Here is a 16,804-nt window from a genome sequence, read left to right on the forward strand (position 1 = left end):
CTAAAACGGCCTCTGGGCATTACAAAGCATCAACACATTTCAGTGACACAACAACAAAAAATAAATCACTATTATCCAACTTACCTATAGGTCTGATCGACTTCCTAGCTCGTCCTGGGCTTCTTGATCAGGAAGCCAGGACGGATCGATCCAGTTCAATCAAAACTCACGAAAGGATTGTCGGTTGTCACTGATTCACTTGCCTTTGCTTCAGCAGTCAGAAACAATTATCAACGCTCCTACCAAGTTTCTGGGACCGATGGTCATGGACCTCACCCCAGTTGTGGCCCAGATGTGACGTCCCCCATCCCAGTCGTCCGGTCCTACTCCGGCGGCGGCCAAGGCCGCGCCGGTCCCCGCCACCGCTCAACCGGCGACGAGCGGGGACGAGCTGTCGCGCTGTCGCCGTTTTTCCTGCGTTGTCTATGGCGCTTCACAACGCACCGGCTGTCGCACCGGCGGGATTTTTCAGCCCCAGCTGTCTACAAAGAGATGACGCTGTTAATTTTTTGTGCCGTGGTCCATAGTGGCCCTCTATGGGAAGACAGCTCTGATTTTAGCGGAAACGGCTTAGTTATCAATTTTAGATGCATCAACTGAGATGCTCCAATCTGTCTCTGTATTCCTATGGCTGTCACCTACGCACGCAGGCGAGTAGCAGGTATTTTTCACCTCTGCTGATTGGTGTAAAGCAATTAATAGTTAGTACTGTTCGTCCCTGTTTCCGATACTTTTCAGATGCGAGTATACACGATAGAAATTAACTTGGCAGCTGCACCAAAGTGGCATTAAAAAACACCGACCTTGTACTCGTCAGCGTATGCTTTTCTTTTTCAACGCACTATACAGGAGACTGCATTCAGGAACAAGAGAGTAGCATAGGGATCACTGCAGGGTGATCGAGGACGAAGCTGCTGGCAGGCCACAGGTTTCTGGCGGTCTGTTGCTAGCGGCTAGCGGCTTGGGGGTGCCTATTAACTGGCGGCCTGAGGATAGCGACCTGTGGATAGTGGCTATAGCGTCTAGAGAGGTTCTAACGACCAGCGGCCTGCATGGCTGGCGACTGGCTGTCTGTGGCCAGCGGCAGGCAGCTATATGTCTGGACTGCGGACCCGTGACTGACGACTGACTGGCACCCACCAGGGACTGCTAGCTGCAGTTGATAACGCGCACGTCCACTGTCGCTTGCTCTCGCCCCAGTGTACCACTGTCGTCGACGTAATCACCAAACAGCAGTTTATCGGCTTTGTCGGTCATGTGTCACTGCCCCCGATCGCAGACACGGGCTGCAAGAGGCCGTCGAAAAATCGCATTAGCAATTTTATTGGCGCCCTGTTAGCGGGGCGGCGTCGGTGCGCGCACATGTGCGCACAGGCACGCCGGTGGCTCGGTAATTACGTGAGCGTGAGTGCTCATCAGGGCCTTGTTTCGGCACTGCCATTACCGGCCGGGCCGATACTATCGGTCTATCGGCTCAATCCGTTGTGTACAAAAGCAGCGCCGACCAGTGTAATGGGTGCTGGGCAAATGTGTTTTTAATTAGTGCCAAATAGTGTGGCAAATGGGGCTCGCGCTGGACGTATCAGGCCATCAGCGGTGCCGCCTCCACACTCGGCCCGCCTGTCACACGCATGGTTAAATGCCATGATTAGGAGAAAACGCCGCCAAATTGAGCCCTCAGACGGTGCACGATTGTAGGGACGCGGGCCAAGCGCTCTGCATAGTTTGACATGCTTTACAGGTCTGCAATTTCATAATTAGATGAGCACGCCTACGGTGCAGTAAAGCTATAATTTAATGTTACTTTGTTCGTTTGTGATGAGAACGGATTTTCTGGCCGTTTATTCTGTAGCTTATGTGTCAAATCACCGCATTACCATTGCGTTTCTAGACGTAATCATGTTCATGAATTACCTCAAAGTTTTGTTAGAAATTAGCATATAATGTAAATGTTCACTGTTATTGCACATTTAATCACCATTTACGCTACAGCACTGCCGTAAAACAGAGCACGGAATCTCTGAAATGTGCCGAATGACACCCACGGGCGGTGAACTTCATCTCACCTCTTTCGAGTTTTAGTAAAGAACCCGTCATGTTACCAAGTATCTGGCGGTGGTTTGCTGCTCGCCTGTCGTGACTGCTGAATGCTGTTGTGTCAGACTGTGTGGGTTTCTCGGTGTTCCCCATTAACCGAGTTGTGCAGTCGGCGGCGCCCCTCGATGGCGGTGATATCAGTACCGGTCTGCAGTCGCCTCTGTATCGCGGTCGTGCCGCCCGACCGGAGGTGCAGGAATGTGGAACTCCTGGCAACAAGGTGATTCGCTCTTTAGTAAACAAATTGGTAGAGGCTGCACAGAAACATCAGAAACACCAGGTGAGTAATATATTAGCTGAGGCAACATGCTTCCTTGCAGACTATTGAAGGCTGCATCCATACATATTTTTGGTCAATACAACATAACATCGGTTGTTTAGAAAAAAAAGTTTAAAAACACAGGGTACTCACTCAAGTTTTGCCTTTTCTCAGTCGAAAATGAAGTAGGTATATTTTAACATAAATGCGATAGTTACGGAGCGAGCGAAGCGAGCGGAGTCTCATACTGAATTAAGGGAAAATCCTTAGTATGAGCGGCCGGCCGGCCGGCCGGCCGTGGGGACGCTCTTCAAAAGCTAATATCTTAGGAACGGGACATCCGATTGACAAGCGGTCTTCTTTACTGAATGTCACTTGGACGTAAAAGTTCTGTGGTGTGATGGCCACCATGCGTTCTTGCCAACCACCGCACGTGGCGCGTGGTAAAGTTGGACATTTTTTAAGAACCCCCAAAATTGCAACCTCAATAACGGCACAACGGCTGGGCCGATTGAATTGAAACTCGGTACACAGTTAGGTCTCCATCAGATAATTCATCTGCATGTGTTAAGGTTATGGTGCTGCTGCACGTGCGCACGTGCAGTGGTCGTTTCCAGATCTCGAGAACGGCTGGACCGATGGCGCTCAAATTTGGTACACGGTTAGGGACCAGTTAGTAGGGTGCCGTGCACAAGTCAATTGGGACCCATTTTGCACGTGCGCACGTGCAGGGTGCCGCTTCCAGATCTCGAGAACGGCTGGGCCGATTGTGCTCAAATTTGGCACATCGCTAGAGACCGGTTAGTAGGGTGCCGTGCACAAGTCAGTTGGAGGTACCCCCTCGAAATTTCGCACGTGCAAGGCCCACCCTCTCGCTCGCTCCGTTAGTCGCCCCATAAGGCGTTATACCTACTGGTTTTATTATATGGGTAAGAAATAATAAGAATAATTAAGAAGGCGTATTCATCTTGCAATACTGAATGGCTTGCGGGACCGCAATAACTCTCCTCGAAAAAGCGAATCCTTGCCAACGCTTTCAACACTTCGAGTGCAGAGGCTGATCTCGTATCTAGCACAGTTTCTAAGTGAGTTCTCTGGGCCCAGTTCTTGCCGACCGGTCAGCGTCCTCATTGACCCCGGAACCGTCCCTGCAGACAGGACTGGCCCATCGACAGTCGATCCGGAGACCGGCGGAGCACTCCTTCTGGCCTGACCTCGACCCCAGCGCCCCCCGGTCGGGCGGCGCGCCGCTTAGAGCCCAGTTCGCGGAACTGCTGGCCGCGCGGTGCGGCGGCATGCGAGTGAAGTGCGCCTGATCCGGTGATCCGCACGCACCCGGCTGCCGCCTGTCAGCCGGCCACGAGCTATCGGACCACTCGCCACCGGACCCCGATCCTCGTGAAAGCCGCTGATCCGCCGGCCGGCTCCGGTGCGGGCTGTGCGCGGTAGCTGCTGCACAAAGCCAAACCAGTCATCGCCATTTTCCGCTGAATTATGAGTATCCGCAGTTCCAGAGTGCATGCAATGATTTAGGACTCATTTCTGTGTCACATTATGATTAAACAAGATTGGAGACGAAATGCTGTATGGGGATAGGAAAGCAATCAGAGAACAATTTGTTAACGAAATTCAAATTTGGATTAATGTTTCATGTATTAATTTTAACACAATAACTAGGTGTTGCATACAAATATGTAGAAAGCTCTTGCATGTTCGATCGTGTACCTGCATCGAGATATAGTTCTTCAAACCATAATTAGTGCTGCTTGTATTTTCATCTCCTGGTTCACACCTCGCCCGATTGATATGCAGGGAATGGCGCCGGCGTACATACGCCTGACTGCGAATTCCAGCCTTCTTTCGGCGCGCTCCGGTTTTTGTTGCAGCATTCCGGCCTCGCGACGCGTTGCGTGCCACGGAACAATTACCATCGGCCCAATGGGCAGTGTAACGCTATCCGGCGTATGGCGGCAGTCGGCCGACGGAGCCGGCTCCGGCGGCCCGTCGGGCGCGCGGCGGCGCCTTTGTGATTGGCACCTGGGTCGGGCGGGGGGCGGGGGGCGTGGGCGGTCAATTAATGGAGCTAATGCGTCCGAGACGGGGCCAGAGTCGAGACTGACGCGGCCGGCGAGCGCTGCTAATCACCCAGAGGCACGCGCCGGCCAGAGCCGACCGGCGCACCGCCAGGCCACTCCTGCAGGCAACAATTACTTTTACTAGCTCCAGTAATTGATAGCTAGTTTATAAGTGCTCAGTAGAAATTACATGAGCGGCGGGTATTAGTGTGGCATGGCGAGCATTAGTGCATGCCCGCTTCGTGGCTGCTATGACACTGGCGCCACGGTTCTGCGGAGTGGCGTGATCGCTTCGTCTCTGAAGGCTTGGTCAAGTTTATAGAATTCCTCTCTGACAAGCCCAGATCCATTAGAACACAAATAGCGGCCAGCTATTGGCAGTAATGTTTCTATTTAAATTAGCGATCGGACACTGGCCGGTCGAGTGTCTATTCGGGATTCGGCGCGGGTGCCATATGCACCACGCAACGGCGCTGTATCCTTGAACTGGATGATAATCTCTCGCCGCCGGCCACAATCGTCATGTTTGAAGGCGCCGGCGTCTCTCAGTGAAGTGGCCGCGCAGCCGACACGTTTCTGCCCGGCGCCGACAGCCTAGAGAGCACGGCTCATCGGCGCGGCTGCCTGGTGTGGGTACAGAGCGGCATTATGGCAGAGTATATTGTACCGTACTTACTCTGGAACCAACGGGTCTGGAACCAACGGTACTCTGGAACCAACCAACTGCTGTGAAGCTACGATGTCGTACCGTCTAAGCCCTCGGTGTCGTACCAAGCTGCGAATCGATGAGGTCGTATGTACCGCCTAACTCCACAGTGCCGTACGATCTAAATGCATGGTGCTGTACCGTCCAAGCACACGGTGCCATATCACTGTGAACCTACGGTGCCGTATCTCTGTGACGGTGCCGTAACGAGCTGCGAACCCCACACGGTGCCGTACCCGTACCGCTGGCACCCGTCTCCAGCCCCCTCAAGTCGCGTGTCGTGCGCGATCCAGCTGCACGGCACAATCTCAGCCCGAGGTGGATACGACTGAAACCCGTTAACGCTGATTTTTACGGCATTAAGCCCTTAAACGCAACCAATCGACCGCCGACTATGGATCGGTTGCATGAGTGTAGGGAGAGTTAACTCTTTTATCGGCGCTATAAAATGCGCTAAAATGTGAACTTGGATTTTTGTGTGTGTAGTATGACATCATGCTTGTGTCTCGGCACATATACCGCATTGCGCAGTTAACACAGATCCATATTTGTTTGGCAAGATAAGTGTCACTACTTACTGTCAGCTTGAGCGTCCGAACATGAGTAAGCTTCATATTTTTATATCCAAATTTATTACAAATATAATTATTTGCAAAAATGATGCCTGAAAAAAAAAAACAATGATACCAAGTCATCTCCAACTAAATCTGTATTTCTATTTGAATTGCGCAAGTACCTGCAGCATTTCTTCGGGAGAACAACGCAACATTATGTTTTCTGCAATTTGTCTAGCGTTTACACAGTTACTCAATGACCATTCCCTCAGTCTGGATTTTCTACACCCTAAAGTGGTCATTGGTGTTCACAGAACCGACCCGTCACCCCTCCTTCCCCTCCCTTTGCAGCGGGAGCCGCCCACTGTTGCGCCGTGCCTGTGACGCCCGTAACCTCTCCCTGACCTGGTGGGTACACGGCGGCGCTCGGAGGGCGGAGGAACGCACACGGCGCACCGCCTCCGTAACAGCCCCATGTAAATGTGCGCTAATGACGGGTCTGCCAGCGCCGGTTGTCAGTGGGGTGTTCTGTGGCGGCCGCACGTGCCGGCGCCGTTGTGACCCGGTCAGAGGTGTATCTTTGTTAGCAGACGTCCGCCGCACCAGGAGTGGTCCCTGCTCCGCTGTGGGCCGCTGACATTCGACCCGGCCGCCCCCCGAAAGGTGTTAAAATGGTGATTTAAGTAGGGGGGCCGCGGAGAGTGCGGCTCGTTAGCTGGGTAACTTCAAATGGCGCCGACACATTAAATCAATTCTTCTCAGTGGAAGCACCCGGGTCATGCAACGCCGGCCGAGATAATTACACCGTGCGGACGGTGAGTAATCTGTCCCCGAGCCAGTCCGGCCGGCCAGCGCACCCATAAATCAGAGCTCAGCTAAACTGGACTGGAAGACGCTCTACCAACTATGTGTAGAATGTGATTAAAGTGCGGAAAACTCGGCCTGGCGCCGATGGGACGCCGCCGGGTGCCGGGTAACAATACTGCACGCCGCCGAGCCGAGCCGAGAGGAATTTGGGCTATTTAATGCGCCATACACCGCATGCAACAGACAGTTTCGGCACAAAATGAAGCCTTCTGGCGGAAGATCTGACCGAGCTCGTGCACTTTAGTTTGCTTTTATGAAATGCAAACATCTCAAATGGGCGCAGTATAATCACGAATCTAGCCGCAAGGTACGTGTAGTGGTTTGAATGTGATTATAAATCACGTAACCGTACTGCGGGATTTATGCTCCATGTTGCTCTGAGAAAATGTTTATTTTTACCGCAGATCGGTGGAGCGATGGACAGCTATCTATATGCCTTGCATGCGTTACCGTTCCGCTCAATTGATCCAGACCTTGTAGACAATGTTGAGTGGTAAGCACAGTCATTCACGATAAAGTGCAGAATGGCTGGGCAATATGTGCAGGCGTTTATAGTGATATGGTCAACCAAGGAGTGGTGGGAAGTTTTGCTTCGAGTTCGCCATCAAATGGAGCTTATTGGAATAGTCCCGAAGGACAAGTAGCTGTACGTCATGCATATGATTTGTTGAACATTGGGCAATTTAGTTGATAACTAGGGTTACCCGCGTGCTCCGCAACGCGAAGGGGGGATTTTTTTACCCGTGGGTATTGGGTTGGTCTGTGTCGATTTGGTTGGTAGATATTTCGTTCGATTGCTTTTTGACGGCCAAGCATTTTGTAAGAAAACAAAAAGATACATCGCATCGAGGTGCCCGTGTCGTATTATCATGCGTTCTACTTTAGAATGATTCGAAAACTGGCGTGAAGTCTTTTGAGGGCCATCGATGAATTTTGCTAAAAATGACAATGTAATGGTTTGGAACATTTACATTTTTAAGGATACTGTTGCTAATTATGCAAAAATGAAGAGTGAATATTGGACAGAATTGAATGCTCTATCCAATGGTACCATATTCAATTGCCAAAGGTATCAGGTTATGCAGCAAACCCCGTGTGATTAATAAAGTGGCACAAAATTGACAAACACCATTTTCTCCTGTGATTTGCACCACCTTGATTTGGATCAATCAGCTTTTCATAATTTTTATATGAGAGGCGGTACCTTTGGGTGGGACTAAATGCTTACTTCGAAATCTAAGCTACGTTGCGGCATTGGCGGTTATGTGCGGCGTGTATGCCGCATGATTAGTAAGCGGCGACCACTAAATTAAAGACTCAAACGCTCCGACCGGTTCTCAGTGAATAACACTGCATACCAAAAATGCCAACCGCTCTCGTCATAAGATATTCAGCTTTAAATAACTAGGTTATCTACGTCATCATTTTGAACCAAATTAATACTCCAACTTAACTCACTCATTCCTTCCTTTGTTGTCTCCAAACAGTCTTTCGATTGTCTGGAAATCGTATGCTAAATCCCGTACCTGTATGCGACTGGTGCATATAAAGGCCGATAAAAGAATTTGAATAGGCTCTGGCATGCGATTTCCTGGCTACCCAAAAAAGTCTGTTTCAGTCTTGCTATCAAAACATGACCTCGCCCGCACAGGGGGGGGGGGGGGGTTGATGCAACCCCCCTAAGGTTTTTCGCGAATAACTCGCTTAAAAAGCGGCTGATCGCGACGAAACTTTCAGTACCCTCGCATTGATCAATTTAACACCCATCCTGAAAATTTCATGACCCTGACCCAAAGGACCTTTGACCTGTGACCTACTTTTCGAGACCATGTTTGGCCGGAACCGCGATTCAGCGTATGTCGGCTCGCATTAGCAGCGCGTTTGCAGTCTTTTCGTGGTTTCAAGCGTTCAAACATGTGATATGATGTTGCCCCCATGCATTAGGGTGGGCGTCAAGGTCACCTGAAGGTCAGGTCAGGTCATTGACCTTTGGTGACCTCGGTTCACTTTTTCGAGTTTGACATGTTTCTAGGTCAGTTTTTTTCGAGCTGAATTCGAATTAAGCAACCACATGAACGTTTACAAAGTAGTGTTGGTGCCTTCGTAACATGTTACGAGGCTGTCAGAGGCGGTTGACACCTACTACAAATACCTGGCAGGACCTCTACTGGTTGACCTGACCTGACCTAACCCGACCTGGCCAAAATAATGAAGACATCATCTGTGATCAAAACTAGCATGATATTCGTGATCAGCACCCCGAAAAACCCCATAGCAGCCACACTACGACGTTCTAACAGGTCCCAATTTTCCCGCCTTTTGGGTCATTGACCTGACCTGGAAGGTCAACCGATGACCTAGGACCTTAAAATTGGGTATCATCGGCTTTCTCTCGTCACGGGCAACACGCTCGTTTTTTCCGCGAAGCTCTAGCTTGATCAGGAGCGAAACGGCAAGGGGTTATACCTTATACGTTCGCGGCTGAGTATTAATTTGGTTCAAAACAATGATGTAGATAAGTTAGTTATTTAAATCTAAATATCCTATGACGAGAGCGATGGACATTTTTGGTATGCAGTGTTATCCATTGAAAACAGGTCAAAGCTATTGAATTTTTTATTTAGTGGTCGCCGCTTACTAAACATGCGGCATACACGCCGCACATAACCGCCAATGCCGCAACGCAGCTTAGATTTCGAAGTAAGCATTTAGTCTCACCCGTACCTTTCTCTTGCAAATAGGCGTTGATTCAACTCGCTCCATTTAACGGTCACCTAAAAATAAAATTAATTCCAAAATCCCTCAAAAACCGCAATTTTTCAAATAAAAGTGCCCTCTCCGGTGCACGTGGCGCGTGCTATCCTCTGCATTGCACACCATTCAATAGCCAGTTCAATTCTGTACACGATGCTGTTTTCCCCGTGCCGGTCGGATCCCTGGTCACCAAGATATTGCACGGGAACTGGACCCGTGTCGGCCAAAATTAGCCATTTTCGCCCGATTTCGCATGCCGATTTATACATGTAAAGTCTATGACGCGAATTTGCACTTTTTGAGCACGCACCACGCGCTCCCTATCGACCCGATCGAGCTGAGACCCCTCAAAGGCACGTCGCGCATCCTTGATCTATGAGTTGTGCAAATTTCACCGGGCTAGGTGCAACGGTCTGGCCTGCAGTCCACGCAAATCACCACCAAGTCGGGACCTCGGTAACGGACAGACGCACCCTCCTCAAATAGTAATATAGACAAGCGGCTGCGCCACTTGCTTTGCTGCGTGGTAGGAAAAAATTGCGGCACCAGCCAATTTGCTTTCGAATGGTGTTTGATTCATGTCGATGTGTCGTCTTGAAGCATAGATATGGACGGAAATGTGAAGAGAATTTAAAAACAAACTGTTCTGAGGGCGTTTTTGGATGAAATTTGGGTGATACGGGGTCAAGACGGGTCAAAGGGGTCAGCCCCGGTCACTTTGGGTCAGGCCAAGTCACATAGGTCACCTCTCGTCCGCTGGGATCAGCCCGGGCCACTGTTCTGCTTTTGCCTCCACCACTACCCCTACCCCTACCACTACCCCTACCACTACCCCTACCACTACCCCTACCACTACCACTACCACTACCACTACCACTACCACTACCACTACCACTACCTCTACCCCTACCCCTACCCCTACCCCTACCACTACATCTACCCCTACCCCTACCACTACTACTGCCCATACTCCTACCCCTACCACTACCCCTACTACTACCCCTACTACTACCCCTACCACTACTACTATCCCTACCAGTCCCCTACCCCTACTACTACTCCTAACACTACCCCTACCCCTACCCCTACCCCTAACACTACTCTACCCCTACCACTACCCCTACAACTACCCCTACCACTACCCCTACCCCTACCCCTACCTCTACCCCTACCCCTACCCCTACCAACACCGCTGGGTCATGTCAGGTCACAGAATAATTGGATCCAATAAATATTTTTAAAAAATCAGACTTTAAAAGTGCTCCTAGCCCTGCTCCTAATCGTGCCATTCCATTACGCTTAATCGTATTTGTCGGAAATGGCAAATTGTGACAAATGTGGCGCATTGCGACAAACGCGGCGCATCTGAACCTGTCGTTTGAGCATGCATCCTGGCACCAAATTGTACCCTTATCGGGCCATATTTGACAAAGTTGTGCAATTTGCGGCAAAAATGGCGCGTTGTGACCAATGTGACGCATTGCGGCAAGCCCGGTGCATTTGTATACTCGTATCACAAACTGCTAGTGCTACCATTGAACGAAAAATCTACACATTCTCTCGCCACTTTTTATTCAAATTAAAAAGTTGTTCATCCGCCAATGCGAGGCACCCGCCGCCGATCGGCATGCATTTAGTCCACAAAGTTTGTCGACCCCGGCTCTCAATGAAGATATATGAGCCGATCAAAATTTCATTGGCGTTCTTCCGGCGCCCGCCACGCGCGAACCGTGCACCCCAGCGAGTGGAAACCTAGAAAAGGCGCTGACCCGTTCTGTCACCTAGAAGGTGTGCAAATTTCAACCCCCTACGTCGCACCGTCTGCCCTCTAGCCGTAACAAATCGAGCCCACTACACGGCGTGGCGGACACACACACTCACACACTCACAGACAGACGGATTCTGTTGGAATAGTAAGTTAGATAGCTTTAGGAAACCAAACAACTGGTATAGAGCACGGCTCAATCAGGTACCCATGCACTTCTTGTAAATGTCCAGTGTTCACTGTTCAGTTCAGTTGTAAATGTTCAGGCAGATCTTCTTCAAGACTTCAGACTTAGATAATTATTTTTAGATTCTGGGAACCAGCAGACACATTGACATGGATTGCCGCTATTCTTCCATCGACATAGTCAGCACTTTTCTAATCATAGTATCCAGGAATCTGGGGTAGTTTTCTGATCTGTAGACCCTGGTTGAGAGTATACTGTCCGGCATCCAAAAATCACGGTATCTGTGCGCCCAACATAAGATCAGCCTCAAGGTCTGTGTGGGTGCCGTTTGAACTAATCTTTGGTAAGTGCACGACAAGAGTGCAATCTAGGTCACCGTTTATGGCCAAACGTTGGACTGCGTGAGTACAGAGGCGTCTGAACGTGTCACCCAGTTAATGCGTGTCTGTGGTTGCCAAGCTCATGAAGGATGGGGAGGCAATGCACAGTGGGGATTTTTCCGATCTAGCGCCTATTAATTCAAAAAATATTTTTTTGGATTTTTGTTTATTTTTTGTGTCAGTAGGGCTAAGAAATGTCTGAATTTTTCATATATGGCATTGCTGTATCTGTATGTCCACAGCAAAACTAGGAAAAATGCGCCCAAAGTTCACACTAATGCGTGATTACTCAATGGGCTCAGCAAGGCCCGAAAGTATAGCTCAATTTCATTGTCCTGTCCTGTTGGTTTTAATCTTGCGAGGTCTTAAAGTTGCATATCGTCTGAAAGGCACCTTTATTAGGAATGGAATGGCAAACAGAAAGTATGCCACAACCTTACTAAGGTCACAAAAATGCCCTTTACAAAAAACCCTTACAGACACCATATTGAAGGAATGGTATTCTAAATAAATGTAGGAAATCAACAATGTTCTCCACACTTTTCCACTCCGAAATATATCCTATCGAATTCGCCACTTTCTTCTGCACAAGACAACGCCTAGTTTGGCTGCCGAAACTTGCCTGAACACGGAATATTCACATTAGAGTATCTTAACACCCCACTCGAGTAGCGCTAGGGCAAACAGCACGATATAGGTATGTTCCGGACATAGGCGAATAGCTTTACTTCGTGATTTATATGATGCATATTTTCTGAGACACATTCATTAGGAATAGGATGACAAGCGTAAATTATACATACCGTAACCTTATTAACCATCGCACTTGTGGGGAGGGGGAGGGGGAAGGGGTCGGATAAAACCCCATGGTTTTCCGCCAATTACTCGCGCAAAAAGCGGCCGATCGCGCCGAAACTTTCGGTATCCTCGAGATCATCAATTTTACATCTAACCTAAAAATTTCATGACTCTGACCCAACTGACCTTTGACCTGTGGCATATTTCTCGAGACCATGTTTGGCCGGAATCACGATTCGGCGTATGCCAGCTCATATTATCCGCAGTTTCCAGTCTTTTTGTGGTTTTAAACGTTCAAATATGTGAAATGATGTTGGTGCCATGCATAATGGTGGGTGTCAAGGTCACGTGAAGGTCAAGTCAAGGTCATTGACCTTTTGATGACCTTGGTTCACTTTTTCGAGTTTTACTTGTTTCTAGGGTAGTTTTTGGTGCTGATTTCGATTTTAGCAGCCATTTGAATATTTACGAAGTAGTTCTAGTGCCTTCGTTCCATGTTACGAAGCTATCAGTAGTAGGTGACACTTCTATGGATGGCCGGCAGGACGCCTACTAATTGATCTAACCTGACCTGACCCGACCTGGCCTAAATGCATAAAGACATCGTCTGTGATCAAAACTAACATGAAATTCGTGATCAGCACCCCAAAATACCCCGTAACACCCTAACTTTGCGAAGTTTCAAGAGGTCTCGATTTCCCAACTTTAGTTGGGTCATTAAACTGACTTGGAAAGTCAGCTTATGACCTTGGACTTTGAAATTGGATATATTCGACCTAATTTCGTCATAGGCAGCACGCTTGGCTTTTCCGCGAAGCTCTAGCTTGATCAGGGGCCAAACGGCTGAGCGGGGGGTCCAATTGAACCCCCTATACTATGTTGATTATGCACATTTACAGGTAAAATAATCACCAGGACACATCAGCCAACATCTGTGCACAATCTGGCTACAATTCTATCTATGGTTTGCCCTCTACGAATAAATACGTGCTAGATCGGAAAAATCCCCACTGTGCAATGGGTGGGTGGGCTCGACTGAGGAGTCTGAGGGCCGGCTGCGGTACTTACACATCCCCAGCGTCAGGTGGTGTTGCCAGGGGTGCGGCTCGCTCGAGGGGAGGCTCGCTGCCACAGGAAGGGTGTGATTTCAGCCGGGCTGGCTGTGAGTGGACAGCGCCATAAGCTGTGAGTGGACAGCGTCACAAGCAAACAGATTAGGCTGCCATCGCCGGTTTGAACAGCTCGTCCGTGTGGCCCCCGCCCAGAGAAGCGCTGGTTAAATTGGCCTTCCTGGCACCGTGTTGATTTATGCCAGAGAAATAATAGTGTGTCCTCGTCAGTTTAGCATTGTTATCAGCCGTGGAGTGGCCGCGGTGTTCTGGGTGCTGTAACGAACTGATCTGCAGTGGGCCCGGGTCAGGTGCGGCCGTGCTGGGTAGTTAGTGCGAGGCGCGTGACTCTCCTGGCCACATAACTCGCCAGGGCCGCCGGCAACTGGGGCAAGGAGACCGACCACCCGGCCGTGCCGGCCGGTCAGCCGCGCTCACATGCAACAGGGCACTCTATCTATTGTGGGACCGATTCCCTTCTTCCATATCATGATAAAGAGAGTAAACGTTCAAGCTTTGTTACATAGAAATAGCCGTCACTTTCCCCACGTGTCGGCACCGTCCACCGACCCGGCGGGTCGGCGGACCGGTCCTTCATTGTGCAACCACCCTGCATATAACGCACAGGCACTGGCGAATCAGAATCAGAACCACAGTTGCAATACAAGTCTCGGCCCGCTCAGTCGTCTCTCCATCCGCGCTTCCGCGACAATGGTGGCAGCGGCGGTCGAGGGGACTTGTGCCCCTCACCACGGACCCCAGCCTCTACATCTGCACTGACATCGCAGTCTGGTTAGTCCGTGCTCCGTGACAGTGTATCGCCCCTACGTCGCGTCATCGACTAGGGAGCTGATCATCCTGGACTCGTCATCGTCCAGCAGCACCGTCTCCAGTGAGTAGCTCTGCCCAGCAAGACTATCTGCCCTGCGGCAAGGTCATCAGCTACCCTGGACTACTACGGAGCCCGCCGACAGCGCACGGCTCATCAGCCCGCGCCGTCCTCCTCAGCATCATCGAGTGATGGACACCACCTCGCTGAAGGACTCAAGCTCGGAGGAGAGAAGATAAAACAAAAACTTCAACGCTAAATTCAAGACAAATTGGCACCGAAATCAAGAAAATTCACCCATTATGAACTTTTGCTGTATTTTCGTCAAAAAGTGACAGTGAAATTGTGCTGTGAAATTTGTTTTAACTTCGATGTGTTTTAAAAACCGTACTGTTTCATTATCCGTTTTCGTCAGTGTTCTGTCGTTTGTTGTGCTTCATTGTGGTTGCTCACCCCAAAATTTACGGAGAAATTGCAAATGCGCTTAATTTTTACCTGCATTTTGCAGTGTCACTTTGACACTTATAAGCATAAAAAGAGCATATTCTGAAGTCGGTATGAACATTCAAATACGTTAATCGTGGTCAATTCACTGAAATTATATTGTATTGATATTCGGCCAGAGATGCCGAGGGCCATGGAGATGCCCAGGGACGGTCCCCGCCAAGAGTGCGGAGGGATCGCCCGGTAGTAGGTGTAATTGTCACGAAACTTACTTATCTGTTCATACCATTTTGTGATACGCTCATATGGAAATTTCTTTCTCCGTCAGCTAAACGTTTCCTCTCTTTGTTATGATCGCTTCGGTTCCCTACGCTTCCCTGGGGGAGGGAAGATAATGTGGGACCGATTCCCTTCTTCCATATCATGATAAAGAGAGTACACGTTCAAGCTTTGTTACATAGAAATAGCCGTCACTTTCCCCACGTGTCGGCACCGTCCACCGACCCGGCGGGTCGGCGGACCGGTCCTTCATTGTGCAACCACCCTGCATATAACGCACAGGCACTGGCGAATCAGAATCAGAACCACAGTTGGAATACAAGTCTCGGCCCGCTCAGTCTTCTCTCCATCCGCGCCTCCGCGACACTATAATACATGCTCACTTTGGGTAACAAAATGGTTTGGCGTGTTCACACGAGAGCGCCGTATCGCGCTGCAGTCTCAATCAGCGACATTGTGATGAGGATCGCCTGGGGCGGTTAGCGCCAGGAACACCCGGCAACGGTGCGTTTTTAGTAGCCGCTGGACGCAACCAGCATACCTTAGGATGTTCTCAATGCCGCAGTTCTCATAAATCTACGGGACAGCGCTAGTTGCATATGTTTTACTTTTCTTAGTTACGTAGATAAAAGTGTTTTATAGGATGTAATATTTCATCGAAGGTTTCATAGCTTTATTTTATAATCCTAGATATTCTCAGAAACAATCGACCAAAAACAGATTGATAGCGCACCATATGCATAATTTGTCATGGTATATCAGTCGTATTATACGTGACATTGATAAAGGATAGTATCTTTAAGCGCCTACCTCTTCGGCCCCTCTAACACATCTCCCCAGCAACGATACGTCTGAAGACCACAAAGCAGCAAGTGACGTGTCACTCTCTAGCTCGGCAATGACTTACGACGGGGTCGTATATTCTGCTATGGCTCGAGTGACAATCATTTATCACGGACCAAACAGTAAATCCTCATAGTGTCACGTCTCTCGTCTGGTATTAGGCTCCAACGCTCGGCAGCATCCCGTCCTGTGGCCTATACATGTAGTGCCCCGTGACCCGTCCTCTGTAATGCGTTCTCTGTCCAACACTCTCCCGTCCTCCGTAACGCATTGTCTCGATCTGTAATCTGGAAGAGCCACCTCTACTGGACCCAGTGTGTTTGTTTTATGGATGTACGACGTCAAAACAGTCACTGTTACAGTGTTAGGCAGCGTTTCTCTCGTCTTTCGCTATCGATTCACCTGAGTTCACAAGTCCGAAATTCAAACCGAAATTCAAAAGACGGCAGCACAATGGAAGCCGCAAAATGGTTTTCACTCATATCCATGACTGGAGCGATCAATAGAGCAGGTTATTACAATCACCTAATGGACGAGCAATGGCCGTTTTGCCTCTTCTGTGTATGTTTAGCCTACTTGTGCTCTCACTTTCTACCATTTGATGATTTCCCGTATGCCTCGACTTTGTTTCCACTTTTCGTGACTGCTAGCCACCGTCTAGCATAGCATGAGTCAGAGCTGGGGTCAGTTAATCCGGTCAGCTAGAAGGAAAACACCGCACTTTGTTGGTTGCAGCTTTGTAAATTGAATCAAATCATTAGCTGAGCACATGTAAAGGTCTAAACAATGGCAACTGGTTAACACTATCCCAGTGCTCAATTGTCACGAATATACAAAATAGATGGGCAATCGGGATAA

Source organism: Amphibalanus amphitrite, unplaced genomic scaffold, assembly GCF_019059575.1.
Source record: "Amphibalanus amphitrite isolate SeventyFive unplaced genomic scaffold, NRLGWU_Aamphi_draft 000407F_arrow, whole genome shotgun sequence".
Classification (NCBI taxonomy): domain Eukaryota; kingdom Metazoa; phylum Arthropoda; class Thecostraca; order Balanomorpha; family Balanidae; genus Amphibalanus; species Amphibalanus amphitrite.